Source organism: Capricornis sumatraensis, chromosome 2 (genome assembly GCF_032405125.1).
Source record: "Capricornis sumatraensis isolate serow.1 chromosome 2, serow.2, whole genome shotgun sequence".
In the NCBI taxonomy this organism is placed as follows: Eukaryota; Metazoa; Chordata; class Mammalia; order Artiodactyla; family Bovidae; genus Capricornis; species Capricornis sumatraensis.
Window position 1 is genome coordinate 1248355 of NC_091070.1, and position 21602 is coordinate 1269956.

Consider the following 21602-nt stretch of genomic DNA (forward strand, 5'->3'; position numbering starts at 1 on the left):
AACTTTTTCACTCTCCTCTTTCACTTTCATCAAGAGGCTCTTTAGTTCCTCTTTGCTTTCTGCCATAAGGGTGGTGTCATCTGCATATCTGAGGTTATTGATATTTCTACCAGCAAGCTTGATTCCAGCCTGTGCTTCATCCAGCCCAGCGTTTCTCATGATGGACTCTGCATATAAGTTACATATGCAGGGTGACGATATACAGCCCTGACGGACTCCTTTTCCTATTTGGAACCAGTCTGTTTTTCCATGTCCAGTTCTAACTGTTGCCTCCTGACCTGCATACAGGTTTCTCAAGAGGCAGGTCAGGTGGTCTGGTGTTCCCATCTCTTTCCGAATTTTCCACAGTTTATTGTGATTTAAACAGTCAAAGGCTTTGGCATAGTCAATGAAGCAGAATTAGATGTTTTTCTGGAACTCTCTTGCTTTTTCCATGATCCAGCGGATGTTGGCAATTTAATATCTGGTTCCTCTGCCTTTCCTAAAACCAGCTTGAACATCTGGAAGTTCATGGTTCACATATTGTTGAAGCCTGGCTTGGAGAATTTTGCACATTATTTTGCCAGCGTGTGAGATGAGTGCAATTGTGCAGTAGTTTGAGCATTCTTTGGCATTGCCTTTCTTTGGGATTGGCATGAAATCTGACCTTCTCCAGTCCTGTGGCCATTGCTGAGTTTTCCAAATTTGCTAGCATATTGAGTACAGCACTTTCACAGCATCATCTTTTAGGATTTGAAATAGCTCAACTGGAATTCCATCACCTCTGCTAGCTTTGTTCGAGGTGATGCTTCCTAAGGCCCACTTGACTTCACATTTCAGGATGTCTGGCTCTAGGTGAGTGATCACACCATCGTGATTATCTGGGTTGTGAAAATCTTTTCTGTACAGTTCTTCTGTGCATTCTTGCCACCTCTTCTTAATAACTTCTGCTTCTGTTAGACCCATACCATTTCTGTCCTTTATTGTGCCCATTTTTGCATGAAATGTTCCCTTGGTGTCTCTAGTTTTCTTGAAGAGACCTCTGTGTGCTGTGCTTCGTCGCTCAGTCCTGTCTGACTCTGACCCCATGGGCTGTAGCCCGCCAGGCTCCTCTGTCCATGAGGTTTCTCCAGGCCAGAATGGAGTGGGCTCCCATGCCCTCCTCCAGGGGACCTTCCCAATCCAGGGATCGCACCCAGGTCTCCTGCGTTGCAGGCAGATTCTTTGCTGCCTGACACATCAAGGAAGCCCTGAAGGCATCTCTAGTGAAGGTTTATCAGTATGAGCTGGCCCACAGCTACCCCCTGGTCTCGTGCACAGGCGTCCTTGTGGTGGTTCCTGTGGCTTGGTCTCAGATTGCCCGAGTAACCCCGGGGCAGCCCGGCCTTGTGGGGCATTGATGGTGCAGGCAGCGCCCTGTCGTCAGGCCCGTTTTTCTGAGGCATCAACAGGTCTGTCCTTCCTGCCTGTGTTCTTCCCTTCGAAGTGGACCCTTCACCCCAGCTGAAGAGCTCCCCTTTCTGTTGACACGTGCGAAGTTCCTGTGGGTTTGAGAAGCCTGGGTGCGTGGCTCAAGCTGGCTGAGGAGGCTGGGCCCCTGTGGTCGTGGCTTCATCAGGGAGGTGGCTTGCTGGGGCTCCGTCTGGACTCCCTGAGCCCGTCTGCCGCTTCTGTCACCTCGCCGACAGCTTCTCTGGGCTCCCCACGGGCATCTCCCTCTTCCGTGATCACGGGAGCCTCTGCTCGCCTCGCCTCACCTCCCTGCGAGTTTCCTCGCTGGGGCCATGTTCTACACGGACGCTCCTCCTGGCAATGACACAGGACTTGCAAGAGACGAAAAAAAACACAAAAACCCAGCTCTGGGGGAATGTCATCTCTGGGCTCTGTTCCCTCAGGTGTTGGAGCCCAGGGCGGGGCTAGGAATCCTGTCAGTGCTTACTGAGAGAAAGATGGAAAGAAGTGAAATGCACGGTCACGGTTAGGTGTTGCTGCAGAGCATGGCTGTCGCTCCTGGCAGCTCCGAACGCTGATAAGAAAACATGGCCTGTCGGGACTTTCAAAATCTCAGCTGCCGCTCGCTCAGTCACTACAGCCGAGAAGTCCTTGCTTTTCAGTGTTGTGGACACTCGCTCATACACTGGAGCCTAGAAGTTCTTGCTTATCAGTGTTGTGGACGGCAATGGTTTGTCATGAACGTTTGCAGTGACTCAAGGGCGGGAGATCAGGCTTTCCTGAACCTTCTGTTTCTCAAAAGCTCACTTCAGCAAGGTCATTCACAAGCCTACCAACATTGAGTTCAGTGTTCCTGGCTGGCATATTAGAGATGTTAATTTAGTCTTCTGTCTTTATTACATAATCCCGTTTAAAAGGAAAACTCCCCTAGTACCTTTCATCTGATTGCTCAGGGTCTCATGCCGTGATGTATAAAGTTTTACAGTAATTGAAAAATCAATGAACAACACCCCAGGCAGTAAATAAATCACAAATTCCATTGAGTTTCCATTGAGTTTTAAAAAATCCATTAATTCAAAACACTGAATGTCAACTTGTAGAACACTATAGCACAGTGTAAAGTAACGTCACCTAAAGTGTAAGAATGGGAAAGTGAGAATTAATTTTATTTTAATTTTTAATGCACTTTTGACTGCTCAAAAGATATCAAACATTAACATAATTCAGTATATATGCTGGCATTTATTAAACCACTGATTTATGAACAAATTAAGCAACATATTTTTTTTAAGTATTAAAGATTCAATAGTGATAATTAACTTGAATGTCAAAGTGGAAAACATTATCAGCACATTCTGCAGAATTCCCCAAAGATTATGCAACCCATATGCTGAAGGATTGTGAAAGGTTGCAATCAGCTACTTGATAATCCCAAGAAAGGTTGAAACACATTATGCTTTCACTTATTCCAATAAATCAGTTAACTATTTGAGGATGGTGAAAAATCAGGACACGAATTTCCATCCTTGATGCCACCTTTCAATCTAACAGAGAAAGGCCTGTTTCTTCTGTTTAGGCAGATCAAGCTGTATTGTGAAGGTTCTGGCAACAACATGACCACCAACCCTGCAGAAGACAGCCGCACTAGGGGACTGCTTGTTCTGAAGGGCCATCACACGAGCTGGCGTTTCCTGGCTGAGGGCTTCGAATCTGAGGGACCGTCCTTGAATTTTGGTTCTTTAAGTACAAAAACGACCTCAAAATTAGCAGCAAATTGGGATGGTTTTTTCACTAGAAGGAAAGAACTGTCACTCTGGGGACTGAATTAGTGGATAAACCAAAAGGGATTAAACTAACACATGCTGTTATGTCGGTTCTTGGTCCTGGTTTTGAGAGTGAGATTATCTGTGAAAGTCCATTTAGTTGGTGTTGGAATTGTGCACAGGAAGCCACATTACTAAAAAAAGAGCCGACTGTCTTCGAAGTTTGTCAGCGCCTTTGTCTATTCCAACAGGGCTTTTTGGCTTAAATTAGTTTGACAGGCACAGTAATCAGGTTAACCGACTGATTTCTAGTGTCAACTAAACACGCCTCTAAGTTCCACCGGTTGATTAACTTTTTAAAGAGTTATTTATTTCTTGCTGCACTAGGTCTTCACTGCTGCACAAAGGCTTTCTCTAGTTGCAGCAAACGGGGTTCCTTGGTGTGTGGCTTCTCTCGTTGCGGAGCAGACTCTGGGCACGCAGGCTTCAGTAACTGCGGCCTGTGGGCTCAGTATTTGCAGCCCACGGGCTCAGTTTTTCCGAGGCATGTGGGATCTGCCCGGATCAGGGATCAACCCTGAGTCCCCTGCATTGACAGGCAGACTCCCCCCCACTGGACCACCGGGCAAGCCCGAATGAACTTTTTCTTATGTTCATAATCTTTCTGTAAATGAATCACTTCCACTCAAGGTTGTAATCTGCCTCACATCAGTGACCTCTGTGTGCACGCACCCTGTAGAATCGCTTCGGCTCACAATTTGCAATTATTTATGCACAAAATTAGCAATCAGAATTTGCCATTTCTTTAAGTAATCCTGGGAGAAATAAATTTAGGACTGATCTGTTCTTTCAAAAATAACTTTTTTTCTCCTTTATCGTAAAGGTTAAGATATTCATTATATATTATTCATAAAAATATAAAATGGAATACGTATTTTTTCAAAACTGCACTCCTCAGATGTCACTTTATTTACCTTGGAGTGCATACGCTTTATTTTTCAAATACACACTGATATTTTTGCAAAAGTGTGATCATACTATGCCTATCGTTTTAAAACTTGTTAAGGAACAAGTTATAGGGAATTCCCTGGTGGTCCAGTGGTTAAGATTTCCAGGTTTCACTGCCGAGGGCTTCGGTTCAATCCCTGGTTGGGGAACTAAGATCCTAGAAGCTGCAGGGTGTGGCAAAAAAAAAGACCAAAAAACAAAAAACAACCATGCATATATCATGGCAGCCTTCCATGTTAATAAATATAAATTGGCTTCATGACTTGTGCGGCTGTGTAATATTTTACTTTCTGTACCATTAGGCTCTTTCCGCTTTTTCACTATTTGGCTCAGATGGTAAAGAATCCGCCTACAGTGCAGGAGACCCGAGTTCAGTCCCTGGGTGGAGAAGATCCCCTGGAGAAGGGCATGGCAACCCACTCCAGTATTCTTGCCTGGACAGACCGTGGGGTCACCAAGAGTCAGAGGCAACACTTTCACACTTTTCAAATCCATATGTTGAAGTCTTAACCCTCGTTATGACTATATTTGGAAACAGGGCTTTAAGAGCAATTCAGGCTAAATAAGGGTGGAGCCTTAATCTAATGACTGGTGTCCTTGTAGGAAGACGAGACGACGTCAGATCAAAGCCACGTGAGGACAGGGAGAAGGCGGCCATCTGTGGGCCTGGAGCTCTCTAGAGAAAGCCACCCTGCTGCATCCTTGGCCTGAAGCATATATTAGATAAATTATGATACATTTCTTGAAAAGGGCTAGTTCAAAAATATTCCCTTCAGCATCTCCTCTTCTCATCAACCTGCCTCTATTTTCTTTTCTCCTTTTTCTCTTTTACACGTATTACCAAATTCCCATCTAGAAGGTTTCTACCAAGGTATCTTATCACCATCAGCACATAATAATGTCTGCTTTCTGCACAAATGATATTTTCAGGCTTAATATCTTCACCACCATTTATTGAGATGAAATTTGCATTTCTTTGGCTATTAATAAGAACACCATCTTCCCACATGATTATTCGCAAAGCTTCTTTTTGTGAATTGCATTTTCATTTTCCCATTTTATCAGGGAAGTCACATTTTTCTTATTCATTTATAAGAGCTCTTCGTATGTCTTAAGGATATTAATCCAGATGACCTAGGCTTTGTTTTGTCTTGTTGGCTACACCACGAGGCTTGTGGGATGTTAGTTCCCCAAATAGGGATCACATCCCAGCCCCCAGTAGAAGCCTGGAGTCCAAACCACTGGACTGCGGAAGAATTCCCTTAACGTAGGTTGCTTTCTGTTTTATTGTTGTTTTAATTTTTACCTTTGTTTTTGACAGTTTTCTGTAGTTCAGAACTTTAAAAATTTAACCTAAGCAAAAATCTACGAGCGGTTTCCTTTTAGAATTCCTAACTTTGGTGTCATGTTTAGAAAGATCTCATTTGACTCAAGATTTTTAAAACACTCTTTTCTTATAATGTTTCACGTGCTTTAAAAATGCTTAATCTTTGATCCAACTAGAATTTGTCAATAAGAAAAACTATGGACACGATATAATTTTTCCTCCAAATTAGAGTTCATTTCCGATCATTTATTGAATAACCCATACTCCCTTCACTGATTTGGAATACCATACTTAGATCACATACTGTTTCTGTACTCCGTTCTATTCTGCCTACGGAGTTTTAAACCGGCGTTATGCCATTTAATTTACAATGGGTTATTGTGGACTTTTGTGGACTTTTGTGATTATTGTGGACCATTTTAAATGGGCATGTTTACTCGACTATTTTCATTTAAATGGCATTCTCAGGTCCTATTACAAGGTTAAAAACAATAGTCTGAATGGGATGAAGAAGGGGCCTTTAGTTTCATCTCTGCTGCAGTTGTGCTGAAGAAGTCTCTTTCACTGTCCCACCACGGCATCTCACGAGCACTATCTCTCTGCTAAGCTTTGTGTCCCCTCAGAACTGTGAGATCCTTGAAGGCATCTTGAATGCTATTTCCCTCACTTGGAACGAAAGTTTCATAGAGCACAGTACTTAGCATGCAGTTACAAGATATTCTTGCGTTTTATTTCTTTTTTTAGTAAAAAACAAGGAGCTATTTTTTGTTCTCCATTTTTTGGTAACTTTTTCATTTCTTTCAGTTGTTTTTTTTTCTTTTGTATTGAAATATCATTTCAATATGAACTCCGAATTCTCATAAATTATTTGTAACACAAACATCTATTTGTAAATTTTTTGTAAAACTATGACTTGAATTAGAGCATCTTTGCTTAATAAGCCTACTTTAAGTGACCCTATTCCAACAGATATTATTAAACTCATTACATTCTGTAATCAACCATGAATATTCATTGGAAGGACTGATGGTGAGGCTGAAGCTCCAATACTTTGGCCACCTGATGTGAAAAGCTGACTTATTGGAAAAGACCCTGATGCTGGGAAAGATTGAAGGCAGGAGGAGAAGGGGACGACAGAGGATGAGATGGTTGGATGGCATCACTAACTCAGTGGATGTGAGTTTGAGCAAGCTCCAGGAGATAGTGAAAGACAGGAAAGCCGGGCACTACAGTCCATGGGGTCACAGAGCGTCAGACAGACTTATCGACTAAGCAACAACAGGTGTGGCCAGGGGCCACCATGAGTAACTAAGGAAATTCCAAGGGTTTAGTGTTTGCCACTGAGATAGGATCAGAGACAAGGATCGGGCAAATTATTTATTGTACAACACACAGCATCAGGGCTCTTTAGAACCGGTCCCCAGCCTCACTTTACTGCAGCCGCATGCCCTGGCTGAGGGTCCTGGAACATACCTTTTTTTTTTTCTTTTTCTAGTTGCAGCTCTCGGGCGTAGTTGCTCCTCGGTAACGGGATCTCAGTTGCCCAATCAGGGATTGCACCGTGTCCCCTAGATGGAAGGTGGATTCGTAACCACGAGACCACCAGGGAAGACCCACGTTGGTTCTGAGACCAGGCTGTCGAGCCTGGACTCCGCACATGCTGTTTCCTCCGCCTACATGCGTTTTCTCCTTTGTCTGCCAGTGAACTCCTTGTCAAGACCTAGGTGAGCAGCCCTCCCAGGCAGTTAATCTCCACCTCCCCAGCACTGCTAGCGCTCCTTGTTCATTTATAGATTATCTCTGCCCTTTGTTCCTTGAGATGTCTGTAGATACTGCTGGCATGTCATGCCGTCGCCGCTGAGGGAATGCTCCATGGAGTTTTGCCCACATTACTTGAAGTCCTATTTGTCTTTTTAGAAAGAGTCCTCTCGCCCTCCTTGGCTTCCGTCTTGGCCCCCTCACTCCTCACGTTCCAGCACGTGACCCGGAGCTCAGCTTCCCTGCACACTGATGGTGAACTGAAGCTTGGAGACAGTTTTGGGTGAGGGAGGAAAGGAGAGCTTGATTACTTAACCAGGCAGAGGGGGACACGGCGGGCTCCTGCCTCCAAAAACTATGCTTCCCTGGTGGTTCAGATAGTGAGGAATCCGCCTGCGATGCAGAAGACTCGGGTTTTATTTCTGGGTTGGGAAGGTCCCCTGGAGAAGGAAATGGCAGCTCACTCCAGTATGCTTGCCTAGAGAATTCCATGGACAGACCATGGGGTCACAAAGAGTCCACAGGACTGAGTGACTCACACACACATCAACCCATGAGGATTTGACGAGAAGTTTTAGAACAATGGTTCCAGGGTTGGGTTGCTGACAAGATTAGGGGGTGAGCAGGTTTGTAATCCCTTAATCTTGTCTCAGCGCTTCCCTGATGGCTCAGCCTGCAATAAAGAATCTGCCTGCAATGTGGGAGACCTGGGTTCGATCCCTGGGTTGGGAAGATCCCCTGGAGAAGCAAATGGCTACCCACTCCAGTATTCTGGCCTGGAGAATCCCATGGCCTATACAGTCCAAGGGGCCGCAAACAGACACAATGACTGAGCGACCTTCACTTTCTTTTTTCTCTCATAATCTGATGAGCTCCTCTCGTCCCTTTAATCTTGTTCAGGTAGTTTCTTGGCTGCTGCTGCTGCTGCGGCTGCTGAGTCACTTCAGTCGTGTCCGACTCTGTGTGACCCCATAGAAGGCAGCCCACCAGGCTCCCCCGTCCTTGGGATTCTCCAGGCAAGAACGCTGGGGTGGGGTGCCATTTCCTTCTCCAGTGCATGAAAGTGAAGAATGAAAGCGAAGTTGCTCAGTTGTGTCCGACTCAGCGACCCCATGGACTGCAGCCCACCAGGCTCCTCCGTCCATGGGATTTTCCAGGCAAGAGTCCTGCAGTGGGTCGCCATTGCCTTCTCCGGGGTTTCTTGGCTGCTCCTCCCTTTATTAGCAACTGTTTGACAACCTTTGGAATTCAGGGAAGGTCAGGGAAGGCCAGGTTTCAAGCACTGTGGCAGTTCCTCATTACAAACATCTTTCCTGGCTACTGGTAGATGGTGCTGTTGTTGAGTTGCTAAGTCGTGTCTGACTTTTTTCAACCCCATGGATGCAGCGTGCCAGGCTTCCGTGTCCTTCACTGTCTCCCAGAGTTTGCTCAAACTCATGTCCATTGGGTTGGTGATGCCATCCAACCGTCTTATCCTCTGCTGCCCTCTTCTTTTGTCCTCAATCTTTCCCAACATCAGGGTCTTTCCCAATGAGCTGGCTCTTTGCATCAGGTGGCCAAAGTATTAGAGCTTCAGCTTCAGCATCAGTCCTTCCAATGAACATTCAGGGTTATTTCCTTTAGGATGGACTGGTTTGATCTCCTTGCCGTCCCAGGGACTCTCGAGAGTCTTCTCCAGCACATTTCCAGTGCTCAGCTTTGTTTATAGTCCAAACCTCACATCTATACACAACTATTGGCAAAACCATAGCTTTGACTCTGTGGACTCTTGTTGGCAAAGTGATGTCTCTGCTTTTCAACACACGGTCTAGATTTGTCATCGCTTTCCTTCCAAGGAGCAAGCGTCTTTTAATTTTATGGCGGCAGGCGCCATCCGCAGTGATACTGGAGCCCAAGAAAATACAAACTGTCACTGCATCATGTGCGGTGCCAGGCTGGGTAAACCACAATCTGGAATCAAGATTGCCAGGAGAAAGATCAACAACTTCAGATATGCAGATGAATAGCACTCTAATGGCAGAAAGTGAAGAGGAACTACAGAGCCTCGATGAGGGTGAAAGAGAGGAGGGATAAGGTTGGCTTGAAACTTAACATTCAAAAAACTAAGGTCACGGCATCCGGTCCCATCACTTCAAGGCAAATAGAAAGGGGAAAAGTGGAAACTGGTGGATGAGCTACCACTTAAGGTCTTGTGGCTGACAGTCCTGCCTGTGCGTCCCGGTCCTGGAAAGCTCACGGGTAACATTGATGAGAAGACACAAGAAGTGAGGTCTGCTAAATATCTAGGAGTAGGAAGTGGTTAAGTAGAATATTTCATTGGATGGAGAGCCCTTTGGACGGCAAGGAGATCCAACCAGTCCACTCTGAAGGCGATCAGCCCTGGGATTTCTTTGGAAAGAATGATGCTAAAGCGGAAGCTCCAGTACTTTGGCCACCTCATGCGAAGAGTTGACTCATTGGAAAAGACTCTGATGCTGGGAGGGATTGGGGGCAGGAGGAGAAGGGGACAACCGAGGATGAGATGGCTGGATGGCATCACGGACTCGATGAACATGAGTCTGAGTGAACTCTGGGAGATGGTGATGGACAGGGAGGCCTGGCGTGCTGTGATTCATGGGGTTGCAGAGAGTCGGACACGACTGAGCGACTGAACTGAACTGAATGGATATTTATAAGGTTTGTAGTAAACAGACATGCTTATGTAGAACATTAGGAGGAAAGGTAATCACTACTATGATGAAAAAATATACTCACAAACTCAGACCCCAGAAAAACAGAAAAGAAAGAACAGGTCTCTGTAGAAATACTCCAGAATAGTATTTGTCATTGGGTAATGAAAACATGGGCAATTATTCCCCACATTCTTTGTAATTTCCTATAAAACTTTTTTCTTGTATCAAGCATAGATAGCGTGCTTCACGTGCTTGGCAGGGTAGTTCCTCTCTGCACTCCTAAAAAGGTGGATGCGATTAAATTTAGATACTTTCATTTGCAACTGGAAACTACTGGTTGAAAAAAATGCACATTTTTGTTCTTTTGGAAATGAGACGAGGCAGTGAAAAGAGAAGTGCAGAAGGGAATAAGAGGGGAACAGAAAAAGCAGCCACACTTGCCCCATACCTAAAAAACAAGACACCACAAGCCTGGAGAGTCACTAGGGAGAGAAAGTCAATGGGATGAAGGAAGGTTTGAATGGAAACTTCCAGTTCTTAAAGATGACACTTTCCTAGTCAAAGAAATGCAGCCTGAATATTGGGGATTTAGCTATTTGCTTATTAAACATTATTTAAAAAGAATAAAAGACTTGTGCTGTTTCACTGGTCCCTTTCACTGTGAGTTTAATTTATAAAACATACCACTTACCACTTCCTGGAAGAGCTCTACTCATAGCAGAGACTGGAAAACTCTTTCAGGGCATCTTGGGGAGAAATCTGATGCAAAGAGCTGACTCATTTGAAAAGACCCTGATGCTGGGAAAGATTGAGAGCAGGAAGAGAAGGGGACGACAAAGGATGAGATGGTTGGATGGCATCACCGACTCAATGGACCTGGGTTTGGGTAAACTGTAGGAGTTGGTGATGGACAGAGAGGCCTGGCGTGCTGCAGTTTATGGGGTCACAAAGAGTCGGACACAACTGAGCGACTGAACTGAACTGGGGAGAAATGTTAGTTTGAGTAAGCTACCCAATAAAATTCATATAACCTTTTAAATACCTAGTTAGAATCCCTTTTTTCCAAGGCCCTTAGGTAACGCCCTCAGCCTGACCACAGAGCCCCCTTATAGGAGAGTAAACCTGAGTGTCCTCCTAAAGACTCTTCTAACCGCTAACATCATTACCAAGTGTTATTGCTAACGTGCGTGTGTGTGCGCTCAGCTGCTTCAGTCGTGTCTGACTCTTTGCGACCCCGTGTCTCCCCCGTCATCAATACCTTCCTCTGAATTCCAGTATTACTTCATACCTTCACTAGTCAGTTGTCATCTACTTTCTAACAATTTGCATACATGTTCTACCTTGTCGGCGGTGGTGGTGGTTTAGTCGCTAAGTCATGTCTGACTCTGTCACGCCATGGACCGCAGCCCGCCAGGCTCCTCTGTCCATGGGATCCTCCAGGCAAGAATGCTGGAGTGGGTTCCCATGCCCTCCTCCAGGGGATCTTCCCCACCTAGGGATCAAACTCGAGTCTCCTGTGTCTCCTGCACTGGCAGACAATTCTTCACACACAGGACACAGAAATTAGGGAAGGGTCAGCAATAATGGGCTCGCCTGGTGGCTCAGTGGTGAACAGTCCATCTGCAACGGAGGAGACACAGGGGACTTGGGTTCCATCCCTGGGTTGGGAAGGTCGTCTGGAGGAGGCAGTGGCTACCACCCCAGTGTTCTTGCCTGGTGAATCCCATGGACAGAGGAGGCTGGTGGGTTACAGTCCACGGGGTCACAAAGAGTCGGATAGGATTGAGCTGGACACACATGAGCGACTGAGCGTGATAAGGCATAAACAGGCCAGTTCAGCTCGCACAGAAGAACAATTGCTTGGGACTGAGTCCACATATTGAGGCACGCCAACCTAAGACATGTCGCCCCCTCTTCCCCTAAAACAAAAGCAGACCACAGGAACGAGGTGACTTCGAGTCTTTTATTTCTGTTTTCCAAAGGCACGTTGTCTTTCTTCCACTGCGCAGGGCCTGACAGAAAACTCCTTAAGAGTGAGAGCTGATTGACTTGTTACTCCAGTTTGCCTGAGGTAGTCGGTGAAGATTCCATCCTTCTCAATATGAAAGAGTTAGTTTTTACATGTTTGGCATAGACCAATGTTGACCTTAAAAATAAAAGTCAGTTAGGGAACTCACACTGGGGCTCTGTGGCAACCTAGAGGGGTGGGAAAGGGTGGAAGATGGGAAGTGGGAGGGGGTCTCAAGAGGGAAGGACATATGGCTCATTCATATTGATGTATGGCAGAAGTCAAACCAATACTATAAAATAATCATCCTTCAATTAGAAATAAATTAAAAGAAATAAAAATAAAAGTCAGTTATTGAATGAGCAAAAAAAGGTTTATTTGGGAATAAAGGATGAACTGCAATTTGGGACACACAAGCTGTAGCCAAAGCCATATGTAAGTCCAGTAAACAAAGGAGAGGGAGGTTGTTTTATAGGGAAGAGGAGGGCGCTGGGAGGGGTTGGTAAGACAGCGAAGGACAGGGAAGCCTGGCACGCTGCAGTCCATGGGGGCCAAAGAGCTGGACGTGACTTTGTGACTGAACAACAATTAGACAACAGTATGAGTTTGGCGTAAGGACAGTTTCTCATCGGCTGCGGTGCTGGAGTGTTGGATTTCTTGTCACAGACGCAACGTCCGTCTTTTTCCTATTGGCGCGTGTAATTGCTGGCTCCTTCTTATGATTCTTCTATTGGGGTCTCTAGTAGACAGTTCTTCCTGTAACTGAGACTAAGTGGTATGTGCATGAGAGACCCTTCTGGCCTCAAAAGCTCCATTTTAGTGAGGTTTCCCTCCTGTGATATTCATACAAGTTTAAAAGTCTCATCATCACTGAAACTAACCGGACACCTCTAGGCTCTGGGATTATGACCTTGAGTGTGGAAATGCTGCCATGTATTCACTCTTTCACTCATTCATTCTGTATCGTTTAGGACTCTTGCTTGTAAGTGACAGAAAGTCACGTGGCATCTGCTTAACTGAAATGTGGGATCCATGATGAGAGAGATACTGTGCTGTTTCCAGAATCCACACATAGAACCGAGGCTCCAGGAACAACTAGGTTCAGAGTTCTAAAACCTCTGTATCCCTCTTCTTCAACTCATATCTACTTTCATCCTTCTCTTTCCACAGGTAGCTTTTCTCTGCTTGTCCACCAGCTCCTGGACTACAATATCTTGCGGTCCAGACACACAAAGAGAGACCAGCTTCTCTTTTTCAGTTCTAGCTCCAAAATTCCTAGAAAAGAACCTTGCTTGGCCTAGCTTGAGTCAGAGCTGGGCTGAGCACCGACCAACTGAAGACGTGGCCGATTTGGGTCACATCCTTACCCTGGCCAATCAGATGGGGCCAGAACAGCAAGGCTGCGTTGTATTAGCAGGACCAGTCTGTGGGTTCAGAAAAGAGAAGGCAAATGAACCAGAACAAAAGTGTCCATTACGTAGTCTTTGTTCTACGGTTTGTTGTTGCTCAGCTGAAAAGTCACGCCCACCTCTTTGAGACCCCACGGACTGCAGCACACCAGGTTCCTCTCTTCTCTGTTATCTCCTGGAATTCACTCAGATTCATATCCACTGAGTCAGTGATGCTATCTAACAATTTCATCCTCTGCCGCCCCTTCTCCTCTTGCCTTCAATCTTTCCCAGCCTCAGGGGCTTTTCCAACAAACCGGCTCTTTGCATCACGTGGCCAAAGTATTGAAGCTTCAGCTTTAGCATCAGTCCTTCCAGTGAATATTCAGGATTGCTTTGCTTTAGGATTGACTGGTTTGATATCCTTGTTGTGAATTATGTAGGTAGGTGCTATTTTCCCAGAAAACAAGTACTGCACGCACACACCTACCTACACGGCGTCTAACTGCCTCTTGGCACTCTTTTTGCTCATGTTGTGTCTCCAGCAACATTGCTTAAAGACTCTTTTCTATGGTGCTCAGCTCCTGTCTCATGCCGATGTCTTTTTCATTCTTCACGGCCAGTCTGTTCACTTTATTGAGGTCAAGATTTCTGGGGTAGTTTTTCCTGTGCAGAGAAGACATTCAAAAGTTTACTTTTATTTTTGTTTAACAGTAAAAAGTTTGAAGGGTCCAGTGAGCTGTCCATGTGGTGTTAGTGGTCAAGAGCCTGCCTGCCAGCACAGGAGGCTTAAGAGATGCGGGTTCCATGCCTGGGTTGGGAAGATCCCCTGGAGGAGGGCACGGCGATCCACTCCAGGATTCTTGCCTGGAGAATTCCATGGGCAGAGGAGACTGGCAGGCAGGCTGCAGTCCACGGGGTCGCACAGAGTTGGACATGACTGAAGCGACTTAGCACGGCATGGCAGACTATGAGTATCAGATTGGCCCACACTGATTTGCATGGTCCATTAGTTAAGAATGGTTTTTACATTTGCAATGTTGGGAAAAATAGAAAGGAGAATAATATTTTATGACATGTGAAAATGCAAATTTCAGTTGCCATAGAGACCGTATGTTCTGGAATGTCTAAAATAATTTCTATGTGACCCTTTTCAGAAAGTTTACTGAGCCCCAGTTTAAAAGATTAGTGTTCAGTTTATTGAAATAACAAATTCAAAACCTTAGTGCAAGGTTTAAAAAAAAAAAAGCTTTAAGCTTAAAAAAAAACACATGGTTACATGTCCATGAAACCACTACTACCACAATCAAGACACAGAACATTTTTATCACACCCAAGAGATCCTCCACACCTCCCCCCGACATAGAACATCCTTCCCTCTGCTCTCAGAGCCAGGAAACCACTAATTCGTCACTATATGTTAATTTGCATTTTCTAGAATTTAACATCAACAGAATCACCCCGTAAGTACTCTTCTGTGTCTGGCTTTTCTTACCCAGCACAGATTTTTAGACTCATTCATGTTGCTGTATCTATCAGTAGGTTGTTCCTTTTTACTGCTATGCTTTTTAAAAACTAAGCTTTTTAATTTCTAGTTTTAAAATTTTATATTATGAAACATTTCAATATACCTAACAAAGAAGGCAAGACAGTCTTCCTGCTACGTTCACATTACCCCGCTTTCAGTTCAGTTCAGTCGCTCAGTCGTGTCTGACTCTTTGCGACCCCATGGACTGCAGCACGCCAGGGCTCCCTGTTCATCACCAACTTCCGGAGCTTGCTCAGACTCATGTCCATTGAGTCAGTGATGCCATCCAACCATCTCATCCTCTGTCGTCCCCTTCTCCTCCCGCCTTCTGTCTTTCCCAGCATCAGGGTCTTTTCTAACAAGTCATTTCGTACCCAGGTTTCAGTCCAGTTCAGTTCAGTCGCTCAATTGTGTCCGACTCTTTGCGACCCCATGAATCGCAGCATGCCATGCCTCCCTGTCCATCACCAACTTCTGGAGTTCACCCAAACTCATGTGCATTGAGTTGGTGATGCCATCCAGCCATCTCATCCTCTGTTTCCCCTTCTCCTCCTGCCCCCAATCCCTCCCAGCATCAGGGTATTTTCCAATAAGTCAACTCTTCTCATGACGTGGCCAAAGTATTGGGTTTCAGCCTTAGCATCAGTCTTTCCAATGAATACCCAGGACTGGTCTCCTTAAGGATGGACTGGTTGGATCTCCTTGTAGTCCAAGGGACTCTCAGAGTCTCCGCCAACACCACAGTTCAAAAGCATCAATTCTTTGGCGCTCAGCTTTCTTCACTGTTCAACTCTCACATCCATACATGACCAATGGAAAAAGCATAGCCTTGACTAGACAGACCTTAGTCGGCAAAGTAATGTCTCTGCTTTTTAATATGCTATCTAGGTTGGTCATAACTTTCCTTCCAAGGAGTAGGTATCTTTTAATTTCAAGGCTGCAGTTACCATCTGCAGTGATTTTGGAGCCCCCCAAAAATAAAGTCTGACACTGTTTCCACGGTTTCCCATCTATTTCCCATGAAATATTACCCAGCTTTAACAACTATCAACTCAGGGCCAATGCTCTCTCAACCATACTCTCACCCATTAACTTCCTCTCATATTTGCCAATCCTAGGCCTCACACTAGGCCTTGGAGAAGGAAATGGCAACCCACTCCAGTACTCTTGTCTGGAAAATCCCATGGACAGAGGACCCTGGTAGGCTACAGTCCATGGGGTCAAAAAGAGTCAGACATGACTAAGCGACTTCACTTTCACTTTTCTTTCAGGCCTCACACTACTTTACCTGCAAACATTTCAGCATGTATTTCTAAAAGATATGGAGCCTTTAAAAATATATAACTGCAACACCTTTATCATGTCCATAAAGTCTGAACAATAATCCCTTAATGTTGTCTAATGTCCAGTGTTCAAATTCTCGGCTGTTTCATAAATGTCATCTTTCTTACGCAGTTTGTTTGAATCAGAATCCAAATAAGACCCGAGCATTACTTTGGTCAGTGTGCCCCTCAGATCCCTGCTGTCTAACATTCTTACTCATCTACTTCTTTACTTCTGGCTGCCCAGGGCCTTCGCGGCTGCGTGGCGCTTTCGCTCGTGGCAGGGCACAGGCTTCTCATCGCGGCGGCGGCTTCCGTGGGGAGCCCGGGCCTGAGGGCAAGCGGGCCCAGCAGCTGCGGCTCCCAGGACCTAGAGCGCAGGCTCAGGGGTGCAGGGGTTTAGCTGACCCGAGGCGTGTGGGATCTTCCCAGACGAGGGATCAAATCAGTGTCCCCCTCCTTGGCAGGCGGACTCTTAACCGCTGGACCGCTTGTGAAGTCCCCCGAGTCTCTGCCCCTCCACATCTCCTTTGGGCTCCTTGCTTTATTGTTATTGTTTTTCTCTTGTACTTTATTTGTTGATGAAGCCAGGCAGTCTGCGCCATGGCTCCCCACCGTCAGAGTTGCGCTGATTCTGTCCCCTACTGGTGTTTAAGATGTCCCTTTGTCCCTTCATTTCCTGAAAACTGGTTGTTGGGTATAAAGGAATAAATATTTAATTTAGAACAATGCTTTAAAATATTCACGTTCAGATTACATAATTTATGTTTTTAGCAATAATTTTTAGGAAACTTGAATCATGTTTGCTCTCAGTTCATAAAGGTTGTTAATGAAACAATTCTCAACAAAATACAGGACCTCTTGCGGTAGGCAAATGACAGTCTGTGGGCTCGCCATTCATTTTTGTAAATAAAGTTTTATTAGAACACAGCCATGCCCATTCATTTATATATCTATTGTCTCTGTCTGCTTTCCCAACACAGTGGCAGAACCAGGAGCTGTGGCACAGACCCTCTGGCCCACAAAACCTGAAACATTTACTCTCTGGCCCTTTAAGAAAAAGTTTGCTGACCTCTGCTCAGCATTTATACATTTTACATAAATTTATAAATTTGATACATTTTACTTTCTCTTTGGGTATTTCAGTTAACCCAAAATACTCAATCTTCTTAAGTATTGATTTTTACAAAGCTAATGAATTATACCTAAAAGTATGGCAAACTTTAAATTATTACATCTTCTGAAACTTTGCCTAAACTATACAAGATTTCAACTTAGAAGCAGAAGGCTAAAGCAATTACTCATTTACACACTTTTGAATTGTTCTTATAAGGGGTCTCTTAGGTCTCAAATTTTCTCACACATCCACAGTAGAAAAAAAAATCAAATATGTCTGGACATCTTCTTATTCTTTCTCACCTTTATTTATTTGGCTGCACCAGGCCTGAACGGCAGGCACATGGGAGCTTCAGTCCTCACTGTGGCGCGTGGCACCCTTGGCTGAGGCACGTGGGGTCTGGTTCCCTGAGCAGGGATCACACCTGGGTCCCTGTGCTGGGAGCACGGAGTCTGGGACACCAGAGCAGCAGGGAAGCCCCTGGCCAGATCCCGCCTGATGACAGACGTCTTCCTGGTGTGGGCCTGATTCTTCCAAACCTTCCACACACTGTTTTTCTGGAGTGGAAGGATACCAAACAGTGGGGAAGATGGCGACCGGAGGGGACCTGCTAAGGGAGAGAGGCGCTGCCCCAGTTAATTGAGGTGACTTAGAGCTGGAGATTTTGATAGAACCTGAAAGCGGCAGATTTGCTTCTCTAGTTCTTAATGCGTTTCCTAACTAAAGATCTTTCAGCTTCCTGGAATTCTCCTCACCCCCAATATATTTCAGTTTAGTTCGGTCACTCAGTCATGTCCGACTCTTTGCGACCCCATGGACTGCAGCACGCCAGGCCTCCCTGGTCATCACCAACTCCTGGAGCTTACTCAAACTCATGTCCATCGAGTTGGTGATGCCATCCAACCATCTCATCCTCTGTCGTCCCCTTCTCCTCCTGCCTTCAATCTTTCCCAGCATCAGGGTCTTTTCCAATGAGTCAGTTCTTCGCATCAGGTGGCCAAAGTATTGGAGCTTCAGCTTCAGCACCAATCCTTCCAATGAATATTCAGGACTGGTCTCCTGTAGGATGGACTGGTTGGATCTCCTTGCAGTCCAAGGGACTCTCAAGAGTCTTCTCCAACACCACAGTTCAGAAGCATCAATTCTTTGGCTCCCAGCTTTCCTTATGGTCCAGCTCTCACATCCGTACATGCATTTACTTATTTACACCAGCAACTACTTCAGTATGTATCTCTAACATATAAGAACTTTAAAAAAGTAACCTCCGTGCCATAGTACGTTAGTATATCTAACAAATTTAACAAGAATTACTCGATGTCATCTAATACCCTATCCATCTTTAATTTTACCATGTATCTCAAAAAAGGTCCTTTTACAGTTTTCCCAACCTGAGTCATAACGGGGCCATATATCTCATTTGGTTGATACAACCCTAAACTCTTTTAATCTATTACAGTCTCTCGTACCCTTAAAGATGCTGATTCATTGAAGAAACTGGGCTGTTTTCTATAATTTCCCACTCTCTAAACTTGGCTGATTGCTTCTAGATAGTAAAATGAAATGAAATGTTCAGTCATGTCCGACTTTTTTCGACCCCACGGACTGTAGCCCGCCAGGCTCCTCTGTCCACGGGACTCTCCAGGCAGCGACACTGGAGTGGGTTGCCATTTCCTTCTCCAGGCCATCGTCCTGAGCCAGAGCTCCAACCTGGGTCTCCTGCATTGCAGGCAGACGCTTTGCCACCTGCGCCTCCAGGGAAGCTCCAGGGTGAGGGTGCTACATAGTATGGACTCTTTAAACTGCTCCTTCACCATATATTTCTGGTGACAGTCTCCATTAGATTCGTTTTTTCCTAAGTCAAGAATAGTTCATAAGTGGGTGAATATATTCTCTAACCAGCAAAAATCTCTGAGCTTAAGAGGACCTTGAATTCTTTTATATTCCTAACATATTCAAAATGATACATTGTTTGAAGTTTGGCTATTTCACACAGCTTTGAGTCAGACTTGCAGTCACAACTCACATAACTTGCATTAAGCTAGCTTGTATTAAGTGTGCTTGATGAGCCGTGTACAAGCCTAAGCACTCTACCTCTGTGCTCGATTAACCTCCTAAACATTTTGCAGAGGAAACTGTCCACACACACACAAATAAATAATCACTAGTCAATCTAGGAAGGAAATGGAAAATTTTGGGTCAACCTGAGGATTGTGATCCAGGAGGTGATCTCCCAGATAACTCTGAGAACTGCTCTGAAGAGGTATACGGGGAGGCAGCATGTGTGTGATTTTGGTGAATGGTTACGTGCAATCCGGCCTTCCCCGGTGGCTCAGAGGGTAAAGAATCTGCCTGCAATGCAGGAGATTCAGGTTCAACTCCTGGGTTCGGAACAACCCTTGGAGAAGGGAATGGCAACCCACTCCAGCGTTCTTGCCTGGAGAATCCCTGTGGACAGAGGAGCTTGCTGGGCTACAGTCCATGGGGTCACAAAGGCTTGGACACAACTAAGCGACTAACACTTTCACTTTCTTACATGCAATTAACTCTCATCTTGGTAGAAGTTACTGCTATTTGGGAAGAACAGATATCTTGGTTAATGACTTTAGTGCTTTTCTAAGTGTAGGAAGATGCAAGAAATTGGGTTCATAAAATTTTCTTCTGAAAACCTCTAACTACCTGAGGGTCAGTTCTGTCCCGTTCTCCCAGAGCACAGTCTCATCCTGATACTTGCCCTGAATTCCTTTCACAAATTCCTTTCAGTGGCTTCAGTGACTTGTGACTTGATTCTTGTAGAACTGGATGGTGGGCGACATTCTTTATTTTACAATCCCCACCCTTTTGGTTTGAATTGTGACCAAGGTTTGGGAGGCATTTCACGACCAGTTTATCATGAGCTAGGAATGCTCATTCCCAGGTTAGGAAAAGATTTTCTTGATAGGCCACTCAATGTACTGTTATTGGACTAGGTTCCTTTAACAGTAACCAAGAGCCTCTGGATTGCCTGTCTGTAAGATTTTCACTTTCAGCTGTGCTGGGTTTTCCGGGCTGCACGCGGGCTCCCTCCAGTTGTGGCGAGCACGGCTCACTCTTCATTGCGGTGCTCCGGGCTCTCCTTGCAGGGCCTCTCTGCTGCACAGGCTCTGGGCACCGGGACTTCATAGTTGCGGCACATGGGCTCAGCGGCCCTGGCTCGTGGGCTCTAGTGCTTTAAGTCAAGTAGTTTTGGCGTGCAGGCTTAGTTGCTCTGAGATGTGTGGGATCCTTCTGGACCAGGGATAGAACCTCTGTCCCTGCATCACAGGAAGATTCTTAACCACTAGACCAGCAGGGAAGCCCTGGACGGCCTGTCTTACTAGTCTGCTACAGTTCAGGAAATGGTCCTCTCTCGTTGCTTCTTCCCCTATCTAGAATTACACTATTACAATGTTTGATCTTATAGAACTATGTATTTGATCAATCACTTCAGGTCATCTAATCACATTACTTTTATCTGAGGTTCAGTCACACATTGTGTAATGCAAGAAATGATCTTACAGATTAGGCAGAATATAAGTAATATAGCTAGTAACACTAATAAAGTCATAAGTATGCATTTAAGCCAAGAATTTCCATAATATGTGACCCAGTGTTCTCCCAAGTTCCTCTGACCAGTCTGTTCTGCACCAGTCACCATCTTTAAGGGAAATGACATATTGGCATTGTATATAGAGTTCACCAAAGAAGTCTGCACTTACAAGCTGTGTGGTGGGTCATCAGTGACTCCCTTACAGGATTGTGAAAGGAATGTTATCTTCTAAGGAATTACCTAGTTGGCATCAGAAAAAAACAAACAAACAAACAAAATAAGTTGATGGTCATGACTGAGCAGGCATTTCTGTCATTGGAAGAGAGAGCGAGACTGTGTGCTTGCAGTCGAGTCGCTCAGTCGTGTCCGACTCTTTGCAAGCCAACAGACTTTAGCCCGCCAGGCTCTGCTGTCCCTGGGATTCTCCAGGAAACAGTACTGGAGTGGGTTGCCATTTCCTTCTCCAGGGGATCTTCGCCACCCAGGGATCAAACCCTGGTCTCCTGCATTGCAGGCAGATTCTTTACCCACTGAGCCTCTTGGGAAGTCCTTCTCTTACTGGGAAGGGCTCCTTAATGCAAAATGCAGATACATAATGCACACTAGTGGGGAGGGAGGAGGGACAACGGGTAGAGAAAGTTTTCATTTCAATTTCTATCTTGCCTTAAAATATGACTTTTTATTTCATCAAAACAAAGCTTGGGGAATCTGAGTA